Genomic DNA, 23,771 nt, shown 5'->3' on the forward strand with positions numbered 1-23,771 from the left:
TTACAATATACTAGGTCATAAGGCAAGCTTCAATGAGTTTTAAAAGCCTAAAATCATGGAGTGTATTATTTGACCACAGTGAAATTAAGGTGAAAAGCAATAACCACAAAAAAAGATAGCCAGAAAATTCCCAAAAGGTTGGAAAATAAGTAGTATACTTCTTGATAACTTATGGATCAAGAATAGCCACAGTGGAAAATCAAAAATAATTTGAAGTAAAATATGACAACTTGGAGAATGCAGCTAAAGCCATGTGTAGAAGGAATCCTTTATCTTACAAACATATATTGCAAAGAAGGAGAGTTTAAATTCAATGACTGAACATCCGTCTAAACAAATCAGCAAATTCAACATAAATAAAGAAGGGATGGAAAATAATAAAGGTTAGAGCAACAGTTAATAAAATATAAAAACTAAAGTGCAATCAAAGGATTAAGAAAGCCAAAAGTTTGTCCTTTCAAAAGGAAAAGTAGCAGCACTAGTAAGACTAATGAAATAGAGAGAGAGAGAAAGGAAGAAAGGAGAAAGGAAGGAGAAAGAAAAGAGAGAAGCAAAGCTCAAATTAGCCTTCTGGAAAAAGGGATCATTATTACATTTTGTAAAGATATTCAAAATATAATAAGAGAAAATTATAAATAATTACACTCCATTAAATCTGAAAATTTAGGTAAAATGTACACATTTCTTGAAAACCACACATTCCTGGCACTAATTCAAGAATAAATAGAAAATTAAAATAGTCCTTTACCTGTTAAGAATTGAATCAGTTATCCAATAACCTCTGCAAAAAGACAACTCTAAGCCCAGATGATTTCACTTGTGAATTCCCCCAAATATGTTATTATAAAAACTCTTCTATAGTAGAGGAAAAAAGGATCATTTCCCTAACTCACTTTATGATGCAGTTAAACTTTGATAGAAAAACCTGATGAGAATATTACAAAAAGGAAAATTATAGTCAAATGTATCTTATAAAATAGATGAAAAAATTCCTAAACAAAATATTAACCAAGCAAATCTAGTAATGCATAAAAGAAATTGTATATGATGGTAAAATGGCTTTAAAATTAAAACTCAATCAATGTAACATCACACTAAAAGAAAAAAGAGCAAAATCATGGATATTTTTGTCTGTTATCTTTATAGATATAGAAAAATATTTTGATAAAATTTAACATTTATTCATGATAAATACTCTTAGATTCTAGGAATGAAAGGAAACTTTCTTAATCTGATAAAGGGTATCTACAACATACTTACAACATATTTAATGGTGATTTATTAAAAGATTTCGTCTTGATGTTAGGAATGGAGACAGGCTTGTCTACTCTTGTCACTCCTGTGCAACATTGCACGAGAGGCCCATTTAGAACAAGGCAAGAAAAAGAAATCAAAGGCATAGGAATTGGAGAGGAAGAAATAAAATTGCAATTTGGGGAGACAAAATGATTTTAAACTTAGAAAACCCAAATTATTTATAACCAAACTACTAGAATTAATAAGTGAATTTAGCAAGTTTGCTGCATATTAGACCAATAAAAACATTATATTTGTATATACTTGCAACAAATAAATAGAAAATTGAATTTTAAAAATACATTTACAGGAGCATAAAGAACAGCAGACATTTCTGAATTAATATAATGAAAGATGTACAAGATCTCTACATTCAAAATTAAAACAACTAAAAAATCAAAAACATTATTGAGAGAAATTAAAGTAGTTCTAAATAAATGGAGTATATATACCATATTTATAAAAAATAAAAGTTATAATAATGTCAATTCTCCCCAAATTCATCCATAATTTTAATACAATTTCAATCAAAATGTCAACATACATGCTGATTCCAATATTTACATAGAAATTTAAAGAGCCTATAAAAGTCAAGGCTTTCTTTAGGAAGAAATAATTAATAGCAGAATAAACCAAGCTGAGGAAAAGAACTCAGAATGTGAAGTCTGGTTCTCTGAAATAAGACAGTCAGACAAAAATAAATAAAAAACCATGAAAAGTAAGGAACAAAACGTTCGAGAACTATGGGATTATGTAAAGAGACCAAACCTAAAAATCATTGGCATCCCTTAAAGGGAGGGCAGAGAAAGCAAACAACTTGGAAAATATACTTCATGATATCATCTATGAAAACTTCTCCAACCTTGCTAGAGAGGCCAAAAGTCAAATTCAGTTAATACAGAGAACTGCAAGATTCTACACAAGACGATCACCCCCAAAACACGTAATTGAGCTTTCTCCAAGGTTGAAATGAAAGAATGTTAAAGGCAGCTAGACAGAAAGGGCAGGTTACCTACAAAGGGGACCCCATTAGGCTAACAGTGGACTGCTCAACTGAAATTCTACAGGCTGGAAGAAATTGGGGGCCTATGTTCAAAACTCTTAAAGAAAAAAATCTTCAACAAAGAATGTCATATCCAGTTAAACTAAGCTTCCTCAGTGAAAGGAAAATAAGATCCTTTCCAGATAAGCAAATGTTGAGGGAATTCATTACCACCAGACTTGCCTTAAAGAGATCTTGAAAGGAGCCCTAAATATGGACAGAAAAGACCACTACCAGCTAATACAAAAACACACTTAAACCCACAGACCAGTGTCACTGTAAAGCAACCACACAAACAAGTTAACATAATAACCAGCTAACAGCACAATGACAGAATCAAATTCATACATTCAGTACTAAACCTTGAATGCAAAGGGAATAAATGCCCCAAATAAAAGGCACAGAGTGACAAGCTGGATAAAAAAGCAAGACCCATTGGTATGCCATCTTCAAGAGATCCGTCTCAAACGTAATGACACTCATAAGCTTAAAATAAAGGGATAGAGGAAAACCTACCAAGCAAATGTAAAACAGAAAAAAGCAGGGGTTGCGATCTTATTTTCAGACAAAACAGAGTTCAAAGCCACAAAGATCAAAAAAGACAAAGAAGGGCATTACATAATGGTAAAGGGTTCAATTCAGCAAGAAGAGTCAACTATCCTAAATTTATATATGCACCCAACATAGGAGCACCCAGATTCATAAAGCAAGTTCTTAGAGACCTACAAAGCAACATAAACAACCACACAATAATAGTGGGAGACTTCAACACTCCACTGACAGTATTAGACAAATCATTGAGGCAGAAAATTAACAACAATATTCAGGACCTAAACTCAACACTGGACCAAATGGATCTGATAAACCTTCATAGAACTCTCCACCCAAAAACAACAGAATATACATTCTTCTCATTGCCACATGGCACATACTCTAAAACGAACCACATAATTAGACATAAAACAATCCTCAGCAAATGTAAAAGAACTGAAATCTACTAAACACACTCTTGGACCACAGCTTAGTAAAAATAGAAGTAAAGACTATGAAAATCACTAAAAAACAAGCAATTATATGGAAACTAAACAGCATGCTCTGGAATGACTTTTGGGTAAATAATGAAATTGAGGCAGAAATCAAGAAGTTCTTTGAAAATAATAAGAACCAAGATACAACATACCAGAATCTCTGGAACACAACTAAGGCAGTGTTAAGAGGGAAATTCATAGCACTTAATGCCTATATCAAAAAGTTAGAAAGATCTCAATTAACAACCTAACTGCACAACTGAAAGAATTAGAGAAGAACAAATCAACCCCTAAGCTAGCAGAGGAGAAAAATACAAAATTAGAGTTGAACTGAAGGAAATCAAGACACAAAAAGTTATTAAAAAGATCAATAAATCCAGGAGTTGTTTTCTTGAAAAAAATTAATAAAATAGGCCACTAGCTAGACTATTAAAAAAGATAATAGAGGAACTCCAAATAAATACAATTAGAAATGACAAAGGGAACGTTACTACTGTCCCCACAGAAATAAATACAACCATCAGAAACTACTACAAACACCTCTATGCACACAAACTAGAAAACCTAGACGAGGTGGATAAAATCATGGTCACATACATTCTCTCAAGACTGAGCCAGGAAGAAGAAATTTATGCCCTGAAAAGACCAATAAGAAACTCTGAAATTGAATCAGTAATAAATAGCCTACCAACCAAACGAAGCCTGGGACCTGATGGATTCACAACCAGATTGTACCAGATGTACAAAGATGAGCTGGTACCCTTCCTACAGAAACCGTTCGAAAAAACTGGGAAGGAGGGACTCCTCCTCAACTCATTCTATGAGGCCAGCACTATCTTGATACCAAAACCTGGCAGAGACACAACAACAAAAGAAAACTTCAGGCTAATATCCTTGATGAACAATGATGCAAAAATCTTCAACAAAATTATTGTAAACTGAATCTAGCAGCACATCAAAAAGTAATCCACCATCATCAGGTAGGCTTCATCCCTGAGATGGAAGGTTGATTTAACATACACAAATCAATAAATGTGATTCATCACATAAACAGAAGTAAAGACAAAAACCACATGCTTATCTCAATAGATACAGAAAAAGGCTTTTGCTAAAATATAACACACCCTTTCATGTTATAAACTCTCAATAAACTAGGTATCGAAGGAACATACCTCAAAATAATAAGAGCCATCTATGACAAACCTATAGCCAACATTATACTGAATGGGCAAAAGCCGGAAGTCTTCACCTTGAAAACTGGGACAAGACAAGGATGCCCTGTCCTACCACTTCTATTCAACATAGTATTGGAAGTCCCAGCTAGAACAATCAGGGAAGAGAAAGAAATAAAGGGCATCCAAATAGGAAGAGAGGAAGTCAAACTATCTCTGCAGATGATATGACTCTATATCTGGAAGATCCCATAGTCCCAGCCCAAAAGTTCCTCCAGATGATGAGCAATTTCAGCAATGCCTCAGGATACAAAATCAATATGCAAAAATCAGTAGCATTCCTATAAACCAACAACAGCCAAACCAATAGCCAAATCAGAAAGGCAATCCCATTCACAAATGCCACAAAAAAGAGTAAAATATCTAGGAATACAGCTAGGAATACACATGAAGTGAAAGGTCTCTACAATAAGAATTACAAAACACTGCTCAAAGAAATCAGAAAAGACACAAAGAAATGGAAAAACAGCTCATGCTCATGGATAGGAAAAATCAATATCACTAAAATGACTATACTGCCCAAAGCAATTTATAGATTCAATGCTATTCCTATCAAACTATCAGCTACATTCTTTACAGAACTAGAAAAAGCTATTTTAATATTCATATGGAACCAAAAAGGAGCCTGAATAGACAACACAATCCTAAGCCAAAAGAACAAAGCTGGAGGCATCACATTATGCAACTTCCAACTATACTACAAGGCTACAGTAATCAAAACACTATGGTACTGATACAAAAAGAGGCACACAGGCCAATGAAACAGAATAGAGAGCCCCGAAATAAGGCTGCACATTTACAACCATCTGATCTTTGACAAAGCTGACAAAAAAAAAATCAGTGGGGAAAAGACTCCCTATTTAATAAATGATGCTAGGATAACTGGCTAGCCATATGCAGAAGATTGAAGCTGGACCCTTTCCTTATGCCACATGCAAAATCAACTCAAGATGGATCAAAGACTTAAATGTAAAACCCCAAATTATAAAAACCCTAGAAGACAACCTAGGCAATACATAGGAACAGGCAAATATTTAATGACAAAAACACCAAAAGCAATTGCAATGAAAACAAAAATTGACAAATGGGAACTAATTAAACTGAAGAGCTTCCACACAGCAAAAAACAAACAGAAAAACAAACCATCAGTAAACAGAAAACCTACAGAATGGGAGAACAAATTGCAAACTATGCACCTGACAAAGGTCTAACACCCAGCATTTATAAGGAACTTAAACAAATTTATGAGAAAAACAACCCCATTAAAAAGTGGGCAAAGGACATAAACAGCCATGCAGCCAACAAGCACATGAAAAAAAATTCACTATCTCTGATCATTAGAGAAATGAAAATCAAAGCCATAATGAAATACTATCTCACACCAGTCAGAATGGCTATTATTGGAAAGCCAAAAAACAATAGATGCTGGCAAGATTGCAGAGAAAGGCAACACTTTTACACTGTTGGTGGGAGTGTAAATTCGTTCAATCATTGTGGAAAGCAGTATGGCGATTCCTCAAAAAAGCTAAAAGCAGAACTAACATTTTACCCAGCAATCCCATTATTGGGTATATATCCAGAGGAATATAAATCATTGTATCATAAAGACACATGCATGTGAATGTTCATTGCAGCACTATTCACAATAGTAAAGATGTGAAATCAACCTAAACGCCCATCAATGACAGATTGGATAAAGAAAATGTGGTATGTATACACCATGGAATACTATGCAGCCACAAAAAGAATGAGATCATGTCTTTTGCAGGGACATGGATAAAGCCGGAGAAGAATATCCTTAACAAACTAACACATGAAGAAAATAATGTCTGATGAAATAATATGTACAATAAACCCCCATGACACATGTTTACCTATGTAACAAACCTTCACATGTACCCTCAAACCTAAAATAAAAGTTAAAATAAAAATGAAATACAATGCCAAGACTTATGTCACAAGGCCTCAAGACTTATTATAAAATGATACTAATTAATGCTTTGAGCCATCGCTTCAAGAATAGGCCAAAAGAACAGAGGGAATAGAAACAAACACAGATATGTGGTCACAAGATTACAACAAGGGTAACAGGGCAGTGTGGTAGGGAAAGGGTAATCATTTCAGTAAATGGTTCTATGTAAGTTGAATATCCATACAGAAAAAAGTGAATCTTGATTCCTTCTATACCATATACAAAAATCGAATTATATAGAATATAGATCTAAAGAGTAACATACTTAAGCTTTTAAACACAGAAGAATAACTTTGTGACTTTGGTGTAGACAAAAATATTTCCTTAACACCACTGGTGCTACTCAAAAGATGCTAAACATAAACAAGAAAATTAATAAATTGGCTTAAATTAAAATTAGTAGTTTCTTAATTTATCAAGACATCACAAAGAGAGTGAAAAAGCAAAGAATGGGAGACTATATGTCACCAGTTTGTGCAACGATAAACTCAGATTATGATCTTTAAAATTCTTACAATTAAACAAACAAAAAGCAAATGGGAAATGGACAAAAGATATGAGCAGACACTTTAGAAAAGTAAATATCCCAATGTCTATCAACACGCAAATAAGTGTTCAGTTTCACTAGTTATGAGCGAAATGTTAATTAAAGCACAGTGCATACCACTAAAGCAAAACAACAAGTGCTAAAATGAGAAAAGATAGAAATTACCAAGGGTGGGCAACAATATGAAGCAACTAGTACTTTCATGCACTTTTGTATGATTTGCATGAGAGTGTAAATTGATAGAATTCACTTTGAAAAATAATTTGATATTTTATTGTATAGCCAAACATTAGCATCACCTATGATCCAGCATTTTCACTCCTTGATATTTTTGCACATCAAGAGACATGCATAAGAATATTCATGTCAGTGGTACTCGTAAGAGCAACACACACACACACAAATCCCTAACAACTCAAATGTCCATCAATAGCAGAATGGAGAAATGGTGGCATTTTAACACTATGGAATATTACACAGGAGTGAATTACATTCAGTATTATGAATGAATCTTTAAACATAATGTTGAGTGATGAAAGAGGGCCATTAACAAGATGATACCATTTTTACAAAGGCCAAATACCAGAGAAAATAAGCCACATACTGTGTGCGTGTGTGTATAGTTTATTTTTTTAAAGGGAAAGAATGATAGAAGGCCGGGAGACTTGTGATAGTGGAGGGAAAAGGAATGAAATAGGTGAGAAGCCTGAGAGTATATGTAAGTCACCGATGACCATCTAGTTCTTTAGCTACGTGATGGTTTCATTGTGAGATATCCACATAATGAAATATGCAACCATTAATATGAATATATGTGTGTGTGCAAGCCCACACACACCAGAGAGAAAAAGAGAGAGAGAAAGTGAATAATGGTCCCGATATATTATTTGAATACAACCACTATCTTGGACAATTTGTGAAGGGGTACATGTTTTTTTAAAGACATATACATATTTCTGTGTGTTTGTGAATTTGTGTGTGTAAGGAGAAATCAGTGTATGCCAAAGCGCTTGTTTCTAGATTATAGGATTTATTTTCTTTGCGTTTATCTGTGGTGTCTAAAGGTTCTATACTGAACATATAATATTTTAAAGAAGTATGCTAATTTTAGGTGTCTAATTCATCATCACAATACTCTTCAATGTTGAGTAAGCTATTTATTTTTACTATAGCCTTCACGCCCTGAAGCAACCACAAAATAGAAAATTTTACATCGAATGCAGTCTCTGTGCAAATAAGCCAGTCCCCACAATGGCTGAAATAATCGTTACCAACAATCTGAAGTTATTAGTGCCATAATGACACAGTCTTGACAACTTTCATAATTAAATTTTCAACAGCTTTAATTCCTGGCACGCTTTATAATTTGATAACTTCTTTCCTGGAAATAAAGGAGATATCAAAAATCAGATAGGAGAAGAGAGAACCTTCACCCTTCTGATAATATATGTCTCAAATTTAAAGAAAATAAAGGCACTTAGGTCAGCATCTAAACCTGAAGCTCTATGTTAATTTCTGTTTTAAAATCTGCCACTCTCATCTCACAAAGTGCCAGGTGTGGCAAACATCCTCTTGCATAAGTCTGTAAAGCAAACCTCATCACCAAGAGTGTCAGAGCCCAGAGATTTATTATAAAGTGATATATTTTCAAAGAGCAGCACAAAGAGTCCTTTAACATTGAATTTGTCAGGACCTCGTCGACATCAAACAGATGCTTTTCACTTGGAGCATTTGACTCTTAAACTTCAATGTTTCATATGTTAAGTGATTGGAAACTTGGGAACCATGAAGTAATACTTTTCTCTGATTTGGAAAATTTGACTCTTTAACAATGAAACTTTAGATGCATATTAAGAAATACTTTGAGAAGTGGTATAGTGTTTTCTTAATAGAAAGACTATCATTTGATTCAGTAATATTACTTTTTCAAGGATTAAAAAAATCCCTAAAGTTGATTTCATGTTTTCATGGGTTTTTTTTAACCCTCTCTACCCTTTTCCCCTGTACTCACCTACATTTCTCATTGATTTCTTCTAAAAATCAACTAAGCACCATGTGCATGAGGCTTTAATAAAAAAAAGTCTAACATGGGTCATTTGATTTTTGCCTTAAGAGAGAACTCATATGCCAGAAGCCAACTGCTATCATGTCATATTCTTGAATAAACATGGTGCCTCTCCTAAGCTGAAGCTGTTGTTTATTATTTTGCATACATTTTAACCCACATAGTCATATTGAGCTTTCCTGGTTACCAATCACATTATAAACCACAGAAAGCATGCAAAGTTGGAGAAGCAGAGCCTAGTTCTGGTTAATAGTCCTACTCAGCCTTTGGTCCAGCTAACTCTAACTACATCTTGAGCTGGATCATAAGGGAAAGAGCTATTGCTTTTGGATTTAAGAAGTATGCAGTGCCCAGCGTTCCTAATGAACAGGAGAAACAGCTGGGCCACCCAACATGATCTTAAACCTGTACCATAAATAATGAAGCACAAACTAGAACTTTCTCAAGTAAAGAAACTTATGAATTTCACTTGACAGATGTTTCTTTATAAGATTTTTGCATTGCACTTTTTAATTTAACAAACAAAACAAAATTTCTTTACTTTGGATTCTATTACTCATTCGTCAGAGTGTAAGTCTGGAGTAAAAGGAATGAACATTTATTGACTATAATGTACTAGAAAATGCAACACATTATCATGAAAATTTGATTTTGCTTAAGAAGTAGTTATAATTGCTAACAAAGAATAATCTTTTGCTTAATATCTACTGCACCAGATGTGATATTAGGCACATAATTACATGTCTATTTTAATATTCAAAATAGTCTTGCCAGAGAGATATTATCCTCACTTTTCAAATGAGAAAACAGATACAGGGAAGAAGGTGTATGTGCTCACAGTCACATCATAATGGGCCAGCAGTTTAACTTAGGTGTTTTTCAATTTAAGGTTCCGGCCTTCCCATTACATGTTTCTTTATTTTATAGAAAGTGTAAGTTAGGCCGGGCACAGTGGCTCAGGCCTGAAATCTCAGCATTTTGGGAGGCCAGTGCAGAAGGATCATTTGAGCCCAGGAATTTGAGACCAGCCTGGGCAATATGGTGAAACTCCATCCCTACAAAAAATACAACAATTAGCTGGGCATGGTGGCATGTGCTGTAGTCCCACCTACTCAGGAGGCTGAGGTGGGAGGATCACTTGAACACTGGAGATCAAGGCTGCAGTGAGCCATAATCGTGCCACTGCACTTGAGCCTGGGCAACAGGGTGAGACCCTGTCTCCAAAAGAAAAACAATGTAAATTAAGGTTGTCTACTTGTAAACGGGGCATTTGCTTGTCATAAAGGGAGAGAGTTCTGGTGTCGGCCACTCCAGGTTAGGGTGAGAATGCAGGATGCATAAGAAGGAATCAGTAAATAATATCTTTTTTCCTCTCCTCTCATGTTCAGATACATTTGAGAAATCAGACCTAGATAAAGATAGAAATGTCAGCTTTAGTACTAATAAAGCCGATTGGATAACATGACTTTAGATATGTTAATGAAGTCTAAGTCTAGACCTTGGGTCAGCTTGCCTACAGGATCTCATTAGAGGATCCTGCAGTATCACTAGAGGATAAGATTTCTGCCTCTTATCGATCTGGGGCTTGCTGCCTTTTAGTGAGTCAGTTTCTACTCAGTTGAGAAATACGGACCACGGATGGCATCTGCCAATCAGATAACTCCATTCTCTTTCATGGGGCAAGGAGAAGATGGGGCACAAAACCAGGATTTCTATGTGAACAGAAGTTTTGCAGAAAATCAGAAAACAAAAGGGAAAAGAGGTTCACTCATAACATTCTTTAGCATTTTAATTTGTTAACCATTAAACCTAACATGAACCAAAGATATGGCTAACTCCCCACATCCCCCGACACACAGAGGATATTCCCTCATGATGGTCCATCTCCTAACTTCATGAAGTCTTAGTCTCTCTGTTGTTTATCGACTCGAGTCCACAGTGTGCAGTTTAGATTTTGTCAGCAGAAGCCACTGAAATGGGTCGAATTTTATATTAATCAAATTAACTCCAGGCCTAAATTCATTATAGGATGAAATTATCTCCTTACTCTTATTTCCTACTTCAAATTCTGTTGAGGAATGTAATTCAATATAGCTTACCAGAGATAAAGCATAAAATAACATGATACAATATAGATCCTTCTTTCATACATTCTCCAGTTGTACACAATACAGATCTTCCACTTACACAGGTCCACTTCAAATTTGATTATAAAGTCTTTTTATTATCAAATCTGCAGGATATGATTAAAGTAAAACTTCTCTTGCTCTCATATAAGTTAAAATGCAGTTAAATGTAAGTTCACAACCATTTAAATCTGAAACTCATTCTTCCAATTTATCATTCTTATTTCAATGCCTGTGTTGAGTTGGGGGTTGCTAAGGGATTCCTTAGCAATCACAGCAGAGAATGGATGAGGTTCCCTTTGGACTCCAGACATAGGGCAGACTAAAACATCCCGAGGTACTCATCTTCCCTGACTAGGCTGTTTAAGCAATTCTAAGTTGCAACTTGATTTCCCCTTTTTACCCTGTAATTCTGAAACTGTAATGTGATATGGTAAATAAGCTCCCTCTAAGGATCTGAACTGTAGAAGGAAGGAAGGAAGGAAGGAAGGAAGGAAGGAAGGAAGGAAGGAAGGAAGGAAGGGAAGAGGGAGGGAGGGAAGGAGGGAGGCAGGAAGCAAAAGAAGAAAAAAGAACAGAAGAAAGGAAGGGAAAGAAAGAGAAAGAAGAAAGAGGAAGGAAGGCAGGAAAGGAGAAAGAAAAGGAAAGAGAAGGAAAAAAGAAAAAGAGGGAGGGAGGAAGGAAAGAAAGAATAAAGAAGCAAGGAAAAAAGGAAAGCAGGAAGGAAGGAAGAGAAAGGAAGAAATTTGTGGCAAGTGGTTTTTTTTTTTTTTCAGTAGCATGATCTCATCTCACTGCAACCTTCACCTACTGAGTTCAAGCGATTCTCCTGCCTCAGCCTCCCAAGTAGCTTGGATTACAGGCATGCACCACGATGTCTGGCTAACTTTTTATATTTTTAGTAGCGATGGGGTCTCACCATGTTGGCCAGTCTGGTCTCCGACTCCTGACCTCAGGTGATCTGCCTACTTCGGCTTCCCAAAGTGCTGGGATTACGGATGTAAGCCACTGTGCCCAGCCACAAGTGGTCTTTTATAACATATATTGTGGTTTCTACCATGAAGCCTGGTTTGGAATTGTAAGAACAATGAAATCTGACTTTTAGGAACATTTTTCCTAATCCCCAAGTGTGCACCAGCTGGAGAATTCCCTTCCATACAGTCCTCACTGAGAAAGCTGATGATGCTTCCGACACCTGTCTCCTATTAGGGGCAATCCCTCTGCCATGTGCTCTACCAGGCAGTATCCCTCCTCCACTGTGGAATTTTCTGGGTCTTAAATAACTTGCACTATCTCAATCATGAGTGTTACACAGTTCTACCCAAGAGGCATTCTCCTATCAGACCAACATCCAGACCTACTCTATAAACCACTGCCCTACCTGGCTTTCCTTCAGTATTTTCACTTCCCTGTGCCTTTCTTTATATTTCTTATTGGGCATATTTTTTCAAGGCATAGGCAATAACTGCATCCCTCACTTACTATAACTATGTCATCGTGAAGGTCACTTAATAATCCTCAGTCTTTGAGCATTGGTTTTCCAATTGCATTTATGGACTCTACCAGAAACTTTTAAAAGGCTCATATCGATAGTTTTCTGATTATGGTCCCTCTGAGGGGATTCATTTTAGGCTTCTCTCCGAGATCTTGCCTGCTTTCCTCTTGTACATTTCTGTGAGTTTTGGTCATTTTGTTGGATTTGTTAGTAACTTAAAAAAGCCCTCCCCTACCTCCCTACCTCCCAAATCCTTTTTTTTTTTTTTTTTTTTTTTGAGATGGAGTTTTGCTCTCGTCCCCCAGGCTGGAGTGCAGTGGTGCGATCTAGGCTCTCTGTAACCTCTGCCTCCCAGGTTCAAGCGATTCTCCTGTCTCAGCCTCCCAAGTAGCTGGGATTACAGGCACCCACCACCACGTCCAGCTAATTTTTTGTATTTTTAGTAGAGACTGGGTTTTCATGTTGGCCAGGCTGGTCTTGAACTCCTGACCTCAGGTGATCCACCCACCTCGGCCTCCCAAAGTGCAGGGATTACAGGCATGAGCCACTGCGCCGGGACCTTTTTAAAATTTTTTTTAAAAACAGCTATGTGTAGCTGGGCACACCTCCTTTTCCCTTTCCAAAACTCTAGCGTATCCTCTCAGATCTCCTTTTCTCCATCATGCTTGCCTAACCTGCCTACAACCTCAACAATTTTCCTAAGGAAATATTTCTTCCTCCAGCTTAATAAACCTGCTCTTCTTTTATTTTGTTTCTATTCTTACTGCCTCTTTGCTCCTTTATAATAGTAAGGCCAAAGCATAGGACTCAAAGCTTCTAATCCTTCCTTCATTTTTTGATTAAAATTGATTTCTGGAGACTGTGTCTTCTAGACACAGGCCTTCTTAATTGTCCTCTTTGTCTTTGGACTTGTGAAAATTCAATTGTTTTTGGTTTCTATTTCTTCAATTCCAAAATATATTTCCATTAAAAATTATGTATAAACAAAATTGATCACCATTCTGTTGGTAAAGCCACCGTGTTGTAAATCTCTCTGAAATCCACAGCCATGATCAGAACTTAGGAAATTCATAAATGTAGAGTGACCTAGAGACACATGTTTGGGCAGTAAAAACCTGTGGCCAAACTACATGAATCCAAGAGGCTGGCACTCCCTTCCAGCCATTCTTTCCCCTGTTTCGGATTGCAGTTATAAGAAAAGCTAAAATGTGGAACAGCTGATCTAGCACAACCTGCGGATGCCTGGTTTGACACACACCGGTGCTCCTTAGCCCACATAGGACTGAAATGCTTTTACAGTTTAAACTGCAGTCTGCAGGCCTGACTCAGAAACACTGTAAATGCAACCAAAAATTGTTATGCCAAATTCTTAATTTCCACTGTTATTTGCCCGTCTCCAAATATCTTATAAATATCATCTGAGATTTTAGTTCTAAAACTATATTTTTTTACAACTATATTTATTTATATATATTAATTATATATATAATTTTTTCAACTATTTTCTTTAGTAATTCTTATAGCAAGATTCATTGTGAGTCAATTTTGTGGCTACTACATACTCCCAACCAATACACAATGATGGAACAGGGACATAATAAGCCATAATTAAAGTTTCCATTTAGAAAAATAAGGAGTGAGAGGCATAAAGCAGTTACTATTCCATAGCAGTGATGGAATCCAGCAAGGCAGGCATTGTAAAGGTCTCTACTGCAGGCATGTAGAAGTGCTCTGAATAGGCCCTGCTTCTGTCTCTGGAAGGGACTACCTTGTCCATCATTCTCCATGACCCCTGGCCTGTTCTCTGCTAGGTTCTTCCTGGTCTCCTTGGACTGTTTGGAGGTGGACATGGGGTAGTATGCCAACTTTGTAATAACAGAAGGTTGGAGACCAGTGGTTGGTTTAAGTCCATCTTCATGGTTTCTCTGGCAATATAAATTACTTCAAAACCTTAGTAGGCTTCTGATCTATTTGCTTCCAGTCAGTTGAATAGTCAATAGTACTGGTCAATAACCCCACTCCAAATCCCTCTCAGGACATAGTTCTTAGCCTGATATATTTTGCTTTCTCACTTTGATGCCTTACCCTCTGAACTTAATAGCACCTATTTTAAAACTACCTTTAACCAAAGGTTAAAAAAAACATATTTTAAATTTTATCAGAGATTGATCTCCTAAGAAAAAATAGACTGTTTTCTGTTTACTGGCCACAGAAAGCCAGTAACAACTCAAATTAGTTTTAAATCCATCCTATTTAATCAATGACAACTTTGCATCTGTAATCACACTTTAAAAGCCAGCTGGTCAACACCACCTTCACTCCAGTTAACAACCCTCTGAAAGACAGCCAGTTGACAACAGTCTTCCTCACTTCCTAGCTAAAAATCAATCTCCAAACTCTGTTTCTGAAAATCTGCCAAGTCCTTAACTCCATGGTTTCCCAAACTCTCTATATGGATTTTCTATCTCACAAGCACAGATCTCCCTTTCTTAGTAAGTAATAATTTCAGATTTTTATTTTAGGAAGTTTATTTTAGAAAGTGAGTAGTGGTCTCTTCCATTGACAGCTCTCAGTTACTTTATTAAACTGAGAAATTGTACTGGGTCAATGTGGCTCAGAAGTCTTAACTCTCATTCTTTGATGTCTAGATATAATTAGAATTTACAACCCAAGAAGGTAAGGATTTCTAGCTATCCAGCTTGCTTTGTTTCTGGAAAGCTCATGCCCAAATTCTAGGTCAATGCTGTATTATTCAGGCTTTTATTTTACCATTAACTCCACCTAATGTAAGTTTTCTTGTATATGTTAGGAAAATTAAAACTAGCTATTATAAACAAACTTCTCGCAGTGTCAATAGATAATATAATAAAATTGTATTTCTTGCTCACGTCATAGTCTTATGTAGGTTGGATGGCTTCTCCTCGTGTGGTTCTACTCCAAATAGTAAGATCCAAGATGCTTCTATTTAGTGGCATCACCATCATTGATATCTTTCCTTCTGGCCATGTCAACAGTGGAAATATCATGAAAAATCCATATATATATATATATATATATATATAGAGAGAGAGAGAGAGAGAGAGAGAAAGATTATATATATTTATTTATATATATAATATAGATATATATAGATATATATAGATATTTTGAGATAGGCTGGAGTGCAGTGGCATGATCATAGTTCACTGCAGCCTTGAACCCCTGGGCTCCAGTGATCTTTCTGCCTAAGCGTCCCTGAATAGCTGGACTATAGATGTAGGCCACTGCACCCAGGTGACATTTTAAGGATCAGGCCTAGAAGTGGTGGACATCATTTGTACCCACGTTCCATTGGGAAAGAGTCCAATGTAGTCTTCCGTGTGCACAGGAAGAGAGAATGGAATTGGAAAATTTAGGCAGTCTCTTACACAAAAGACCACCCAATTTTCTTAGTTCTTGGAACTCAACTATAGCGTACTGTCCGTACATAATAAATATTACTTGAACTAATTGAAAACAATTTTATTGAAAAAGAATGAAACATGAGAATTTAGTGCTAAAGTATTCATTTTGGGGAATTTGGCTTTTATAATTTAAAATCATAGGGAGCAAAAAGTTATTTCCTTATTTTCTTCTTGATATTATAGTTCTGCTTAAATTTTAACAATATTTTCAAATAACCATAAATGGGAAGGGAAATTAGCCTATATACAAATAAACTTAAGGATCTGTACATGTTCCAGTTTACGCGTGTGGACCATAGTTTTGTCATTATGCAATGGAATTTTATTTCAATGCATTTTGTAGAAAATCTTCCAAAATTATATAAAACCCTAGGTCTGTCACTTTGTCATGTCAGTTTCATTTTAAAGCTATACCACTGAGAATTCTAAAGATTTTTCCATGCTTGTTTAAAAGTATGTATTTTCAATATGCAGATATTTATAAGTTATATTTCTCTAGGCCATTTCCATGACATACTTCACTAATTTACTTCCATTGCCATTCTTAGGTCCAGGAGAATGTACAAGGGCACACGTGATTTCAAAGTCTTCCAGCAGCCACTCTTTCCCAGCTGGGCTATGAAAACCACACAGACATACAACTGTAGTGTAATATGCTATGAAATCAACTTTATATTTTTCCATGTGTCTTAGAACCAGGACCTCAACATTTCAGACTGCATCATATTGTCTTTTCCATTGGATTCATTGTTTGACAAGGTTTAATGATAGTAGAAATACTGTGACCTTTTCTTCACCCTAGGTAAAAACATTGCATCTCACTGAATCTTTGGCAAATCCGTTGATTACCATCTGATGAGCAGGGAAAAGTCTAGTGATCACATAAAAATGAGCAACTGAACAGATTCAGTAATAATTATTGGATTAAATGTCTGTAAGGAAAATGCTGTAATTTAACTTTATTCCAGGCCTAAATATGGAGAGAGTTAAAATATTGTGATGTATTCTAGCAGCATACTTGAAGATCTGCCAAGACTGCCATTATAATCCTTACTTGTCAGGAGTTTATATTGTCACATTTAGTTGACTATAAATTGGAATATAATACCTAAATCTCACTTTGAGCTTTAGATCTAATTATGTTTAAACTATTATATGTGCTGACACAAGAAAACACACACACTGCAAATCACAAACATACTTCTATGAACAAAAATTTTTCTCTATATCCCGATAGTGCTTCTTCCATAAAGAAAATTTCATTGTCATCTTGACCAACTCTCTGAAGTATCTTCATATTTCTGGTCTTCCCTTCTACTTCTGGAATGCTACCTACTCATCCATTTACTAACTTACTAATTCAGCAAACATAAACTTAGTACCTACTGTGTACCAGGACCTGTGCTGGATTCTGGAAATGCACTAAGGGCTAGCAGATTGCCAAGGCAGCACAGTAGTAACTGCACATCTGGGCTTTGTTCAGATAGCGTATGTTCAAATCCCAGCTCTCTCATTTATTTTATAATTTTCTAATTTGTAAACTGGAAATAATAATATATTTCCTGGCACAGTGCCTGACACAAAGTAAATCCTGAATGAATGTTAGCTATTATCATCTGATAGTCTCCCTGGCTATCAGAAAGGAGAGGGATAGGAGGGGGGTTATGACAGAGAAATAGAAAATAATTAAAGTAATTATCTTGATGCACAAATTTCCTGGGACAAACCCTCATCAGCACATAATCCACACATCTTTGAACACCTTCTCAAGGTCAGTCATTCTATACTCAAGATATATTTGCCATATTTTAAAAATAGTATCTTCTCTGATTACGTTTTAGGTGAATTCATATAGAAAATGCCCAAAACATATTTATCTAAACAATAGTAATGAGATCATATGTTCATCTTCACAGTCCAATTATCTTGTTTTATTTTTAAAATGGTTAATGACAATTTTAAATAAGTTGAGGTTTATATTGTTGTTTATCTGTGCTGGTATGGGTAAAGTAAGGGCCTATTTTATTTTATTATTTTCTATTTGATTTTCTCTGATGATCTCAACATTGTAGAGCAGAGAGTATGTACAAAGTCTGCAGTGGTTCCAGACCTGGCCCCAGAAGCTAAACAAAGGCTTTATATCTGGATTATTAGCTATCAATTTGCTTATAGAAGCAAGTTTTCCTCAACATGGTGTATGAAGTTCTAGAAAACATATCTCAGGCAAATGAAATAGTACTCTGAAGAAAGGATTATTCCAAAGGGGTCATCACAGAAACATTAAAAGTTTAGGCCGGGCGCAGTGGCTCACGCCTGTAATCCCAGCACTTTGGGAGGCCGAGACGAGCAGATCACGAGGTCAGGAGATAGAGACCATTCTGGCTAACACAGTGAAACCCCGTCTCTACTAAAAAAAAAAAAAAGAAAAGAAAAGAAATTAGCCGCGCGCGGTGGCGGGTGCCTGTAGTCCCAGCTACTCGGGAGGCTGAGGCAGGAGAATGGCGTGAACCCGGGAGGTGGAGGTTGCAGAGAGCCGAGATTGCGCCACTGCACTCCAGCCGGGGCGATCCAGCCTAGGCGACAGAGCGAGACTCTGTCTAAAAAAAAAAAAAAAAAAAAAAGTTTAGATCCACCAAGCTTTCAGAAATCATCTTGCTTGCACTGCTCAGTTGGAACTTGAGGAAACTAAGGCTGAGACATATTCAGTGATTTGCTAAAAGCCATGCAATAATGGCAAAGTCTAAAAGCCAGGTGCATAGATGTCCCATTCATTTATTTTTCCTTCATTCATGACTTCAGTCATTCAATAAGCATATATTAGGCAACTTGTCTAGGCCAGGGATCATGCTAGATGCTGGGGATAAAGTTACCAGTGAGACAGTCCTGCCCTAATGGAGCATAAATTGCTGAGGTGACTGTGGGACAGGTGAACAGAATATTAATAAAGAATTATAATGTAGGTGCCATAAAACAGGAAGCATAAGGTGCTATGATAAAACCCAGGGGAGCCTATCTCAGTCTTGGTGTTCCCAGAAAGCTTCCTGGAGGAAGAGAAGTCTAAGTTGAAATTTGAAAAAAACAAAACAAAACAACAACAACAAACAGACAAAAACTAGACAAAAGGAGAAAAGAAGAAAAGTAGAAAGTTCTTTATCAAAGTAGACCGAGCAACAAGATAACAAATATAACTCTATACAAAATGGAGTCACCATTACTGCTCTGAGATGGTGTCATATGTTGTAATTACTAATACCACCTATCTGATGAAACTTTGTATCACATTATCCAATAAAATGTGTTGACAAAATCTTTGGTAACTGTTGAAAACTTTTCCCCAGGCTTTTTTCTCCCACACACAGAGTCTGAGTCTTTGTTAAGAGTCATGGCTTGGTTAATATATAATCCACATCAATGTTACTTGAAAAAGAAAGGGATACATTTCCGTTGCACTGAAAATAAAGTACAAAATATTTAAACAGTGAAATTTGAAACATATAGTAATCCCATGTATTTTATTCTGCTGACGACTTATTTAGCACAATAGATCACTAAAATATTCTCAGCCTCAAATGTGTAGTAGGAAATTTCCAATGAGTGTGCACATTCATTTGTGCTGAGCTGACTTTTTATGTTGTCTTAACCATTAATTTCTTCTTGTCAAAATACTCAGTGGGAAATTTTAGTTAACAGAATTATTTTTTATTTAGCATTTTTATGGACCAATACAATTTTAGGTGCTACAACAATAACAAAAAAAAAAAAAAACAACTGAAGTGCTTTCTCTTACACATGGACACAGGGAGGGGAACAACACACACTGGGGCCTGTCAAGGGGTGTGGGGGAGGGAGAGCATCAAGAAAAATAGTTAATCCATGTTGGGCTTAATACCGAGGTGTTGGGTTGATAGGTACAGCAAACCACCATGGCACACGTTTACCTATGTAACAAACCTGCACATCCTGCACATGTACCCCAGAAGTTAAAATTTTTTTAAGGTGATTTCTCTTACAGGCAACTGGTATTTCACTGTTTTTAAAATTCATAAAAAGTTCAAGTAGACTATCCAACTATAGTTCACTATTTTGATACTTTACACTGTCACAGAAGACTAGGAAAACTCAGAGGTATATGAAAATATTGTTTCTAGGATTTTAGGAATGAATGGACTGTTTTGGTAGATAAAGTGATATACTTTTATTTCTTAAGAGAATGTCTTATTGACAGTTAGGGATTCCATAAAGGTTTTGAATGACTTAATGCCTGAAAGTAAAAACGAATATAGGAAATTAACAAGAGGTCTGATACAGACAATTAAAACCATGAGATATTTGTAAAGTCACTCTTTATACAAAATGGAGGTATCATTACTTGCTTTGAGATAATAGCTAAGGCTGTAATTACTAACACTGCTTATGTCATGACACTTAATATTACACTATCCATTAAAATGTGTTAAACCAAAGTGTGGTAACTGTTGAAAACTTAGCCTCTCCTCCTCCGCAAGAAACCACATCTTCTCACATCCAACACTCCTAGATAGTAAGAGCAGTCTCCTGCCTGAAAGAATCTAGTGCTCCTAAATGTATAGAATCCAGATGTTAGTGGATGGCTTCAATCATCCCACATGGGACCCATGTAGTGAACATTTTCCTTTTTTTATTTTTAATGTCCATATGTTTGTTTGGCTAGAAATCAAGTTTCATTACATGCTCCTATTATTCCACTGTATAACAATTTTATTTATAGGTCCTTCACATAAGGACTAATTTCTTTGATAGAAAGGCTGCTAATGCTTATTTAAGCTCACTATAATGAAAACAATATTGTTGAAACACCAAACAAATGCCCGACCTCAGAACCATGTCTTTGGTCCTCTCCTGGATAATGGAACTTCACAAGGTCAACTTACTCTCTGGGCTCCTTACAAAAATGCACTGAAAGTAGACAGGAACTTTATTAAATGCTGGAAATTCATGTATAAAGCAAGCATAGTGTACTTAATCTCCATATTGGCATCGAAAAATCTTCCTCATGCCAAGACTATACTTGAATTTAGGGGCTCACATAGACAATGAATGCCTTAGAAAACCATGTAGGAAGTAGGCAATTCTGTTTTTGAATACACCCTATATGTGCGTACGCATGTAGTAGAAATGGCAGTCTTGATTTCTGTTCTACTCTGCAAAAACATGTTTGGTCATGGCACATATTCCAAAACTGAATGTAAAATACATTATCTGAAATATTAAAAGTGCATTGATGTCAAGTCAGATCCCAGCCTATTCTTCCACATTGATCCATAGGTAATTAAATTATGTCCTGTAAAAAATGCTTGGCTTGACAGCCTCACTTTCCCTTTCAGAGGGGTCTGGTAGTAATCAAGGATCCCTTGTTATTAACTTTAGAAAGTTATGTTCTCAGTGCAAAAAGTTTTCTGTTTTAAGAATGTCACCTTTATGTTTCAGATGTTTACATTTTTGCTTACCTATGCAGCCATGAACAAATACATTGGTTAGTATGTGATTTAATAGTATGGTTATCTCAAGCTTCTGCAAAGTGTCTTGTCAGCCATCTCAAAGCATGTGTTCTGCAGTCAAGCCCCAATAATATTTTAATTAAATCAGTCTACAATTTTCTTCAGGATATCTTGGTCAAAGTGAATTATAATGTAAACAAATGACAGATCTTGTATTATGTTATGCAAGATATACATAGTAAGCCAGTGTGAAAAATTAATACTTTAGTAATAATTTTAAGTGGCTCAGATTGTTGTCATATTCTTATTTCATCAAATACAGGGATAAAGAAATGAATAAACTTAAAAAATTTTTAAAAGATGAAATTCTCAGTTTGCCTCCAAATTAGAGGCTGCATATACATTATCCATTGTTTGTAATTATAACTTGTCTTAGGGACTGCTCAATGTGCACTCAATTGAGTGAACATGAATAAATGTTCCTAAGTGATAAAAATACCAGGTCAGCAATCACATGTTATGTTATATAAATGACCTATATAAAAGATATTTCAAAACTTAAAATTCTATAGGAATGGCATGAATGTCTCAAGGTGTTTTACAGCACTAGATAGAAAAATAAGTTTTTGGAGTGATGGGCAATTATTAATATAGAAGCAATAGTTTTCTTCTAGTTTGACCTGCAGATTTTCATTATTATTTTATATAACTTTCAATATTTTCTCTAAATATAAATTTTAACATTTCTAACTAACATTACATTATCTTTTGTGCATAAATAAGTATGGGAATCCTTTATACTTAGTATTCTATGAGTATTGTTTATTTGGTTTGGGAAAGAAACTATTACTTAAGGAAGTTATCTAATAGAGACAGGTTTATTTGGTTTTAGGCTCTATAATAATTTGATTCAATAGCTTATGAATAAGAGTTACATTCATTAAGTATAACTTTTAGTATATTACTACTTTGTTTTGCAAAGCTGAAAACGATTTTGATTTGAAGCAAAAATATTTTTATTTGAAAATAAGCAATAATTATGGTAATAATGATTTATTAGTATATTCTTTGTTCCAGGCTGTGTATTGGATACCTAACAAACACACATACATAAATTCATTCTCAAATGATCTTATAAGGTTTATACCATCATCACTTAACATGGAGAAGTCAGGGACCAGGATGTTTAATGAACTTGGCCCAAAATAGCAATACTTAGTAAGGTTCAAACCCTAATGTAAATGACCTGATGCTACAGTCTTTCTGATGTTTTCTTTACTTCTCCTCCTCTGCCCCATCACCCATACACATTATATCTCTTTTTTCAGAATCCCTATCACAGCTTCTTTTCCCTATGTATGGTCATACTTAGAGGCAGATATTATACTACCTTGGAAAGCATTTCTTTATTATTATTGATATCTGACTGCATTTTGTTAGGCTTTTTTATTTAAAGTGCTAAAATGCACATAACACAAAATTTATCATCTTTTTTTTTTTGAGACAGGGTCTCTCTCTGTCACTGAGACTGGGGTGCAGTGGTGCAGATCACAGCTCACTGCAGCCTCAACCTCGTGGTCTCAAGCCATCCTCCTGCCCCAGCCTCCCAAACTAGCTGGGACTACAGGCTTGCACCACCATGCCCAGTTATTTTTTAATTTTTTTCGTAAAGACAAGGTCTCCCTATGTTGCCCAAGTTGATCTTGAACTCCTGGGTTCAAACGACTCACATGCCTTAGCCTCCTAAAGTTCTGGGATTACAGGCGTGAGCCAGCATGCTTGGCCAAAATTTACCATCTTAACCATTTTTAAGTGTATAGTTTAGTATGTTAAGTATATTAATACTATTGTGCAAACAATCTCCAGAGCTTTTCATACTGCAAAACTGAAACTATACCTGTTTTACAATTCCCTATCACTCCCTCCTTTATCCCCAGGCAACTACGATCCTATTTTCTGTTTTATGAGTTGAACTATTCTAGATACCTCAAATAAGTGGTTGTCCTTTTGTGACTGTCTTGTTTCACTTAGCATAATGTCTTCAAGGT

At 35.7% G+C, this 23,771-nt stretch overlaps 1 protein-coding gene across 22 annotated transcripts in view; it reads right to left on the minus strand.

The window, feature by feature from the left end:
• The window catches only part of LYPLAL1 (lysophospholipase like 1), a 219,891-nt gene that overhangs the window by 136,786 nt on the left and 59,334 nt on the right, over window positions 1–23,771 (minus strand). For 13 of the 22 annotated variants that reach the window (XR_010150114.1, XR_010149986.1, XR_010149943.1 and 10 more), the window contains one exon: window positions 15,692–15,801. The exons of 5 other annotated variants lie outside the window; for them this stretch is intronic. The gene's annotated coding sequence lies outside the window, so the exon portion shown is untranslated. 22 annotated transcript variants of the gene reach the window in all.

The sequence above is a fragment of the Pan troglodytes genome, chromosome 1 (assembly GCF_028858775.2).
Source record: "Pan troglodytes isolate AG18354 chromosome 1, NHGRI_mPanTro3-v2.0_pri, whole genome shotgun sequence".
Classification (NCBI taxonomy): Eukaryota; Metazoa; Chordata; class Mammalia; order Primates; family Hominidae; genus Pan; species Pan troglodytes.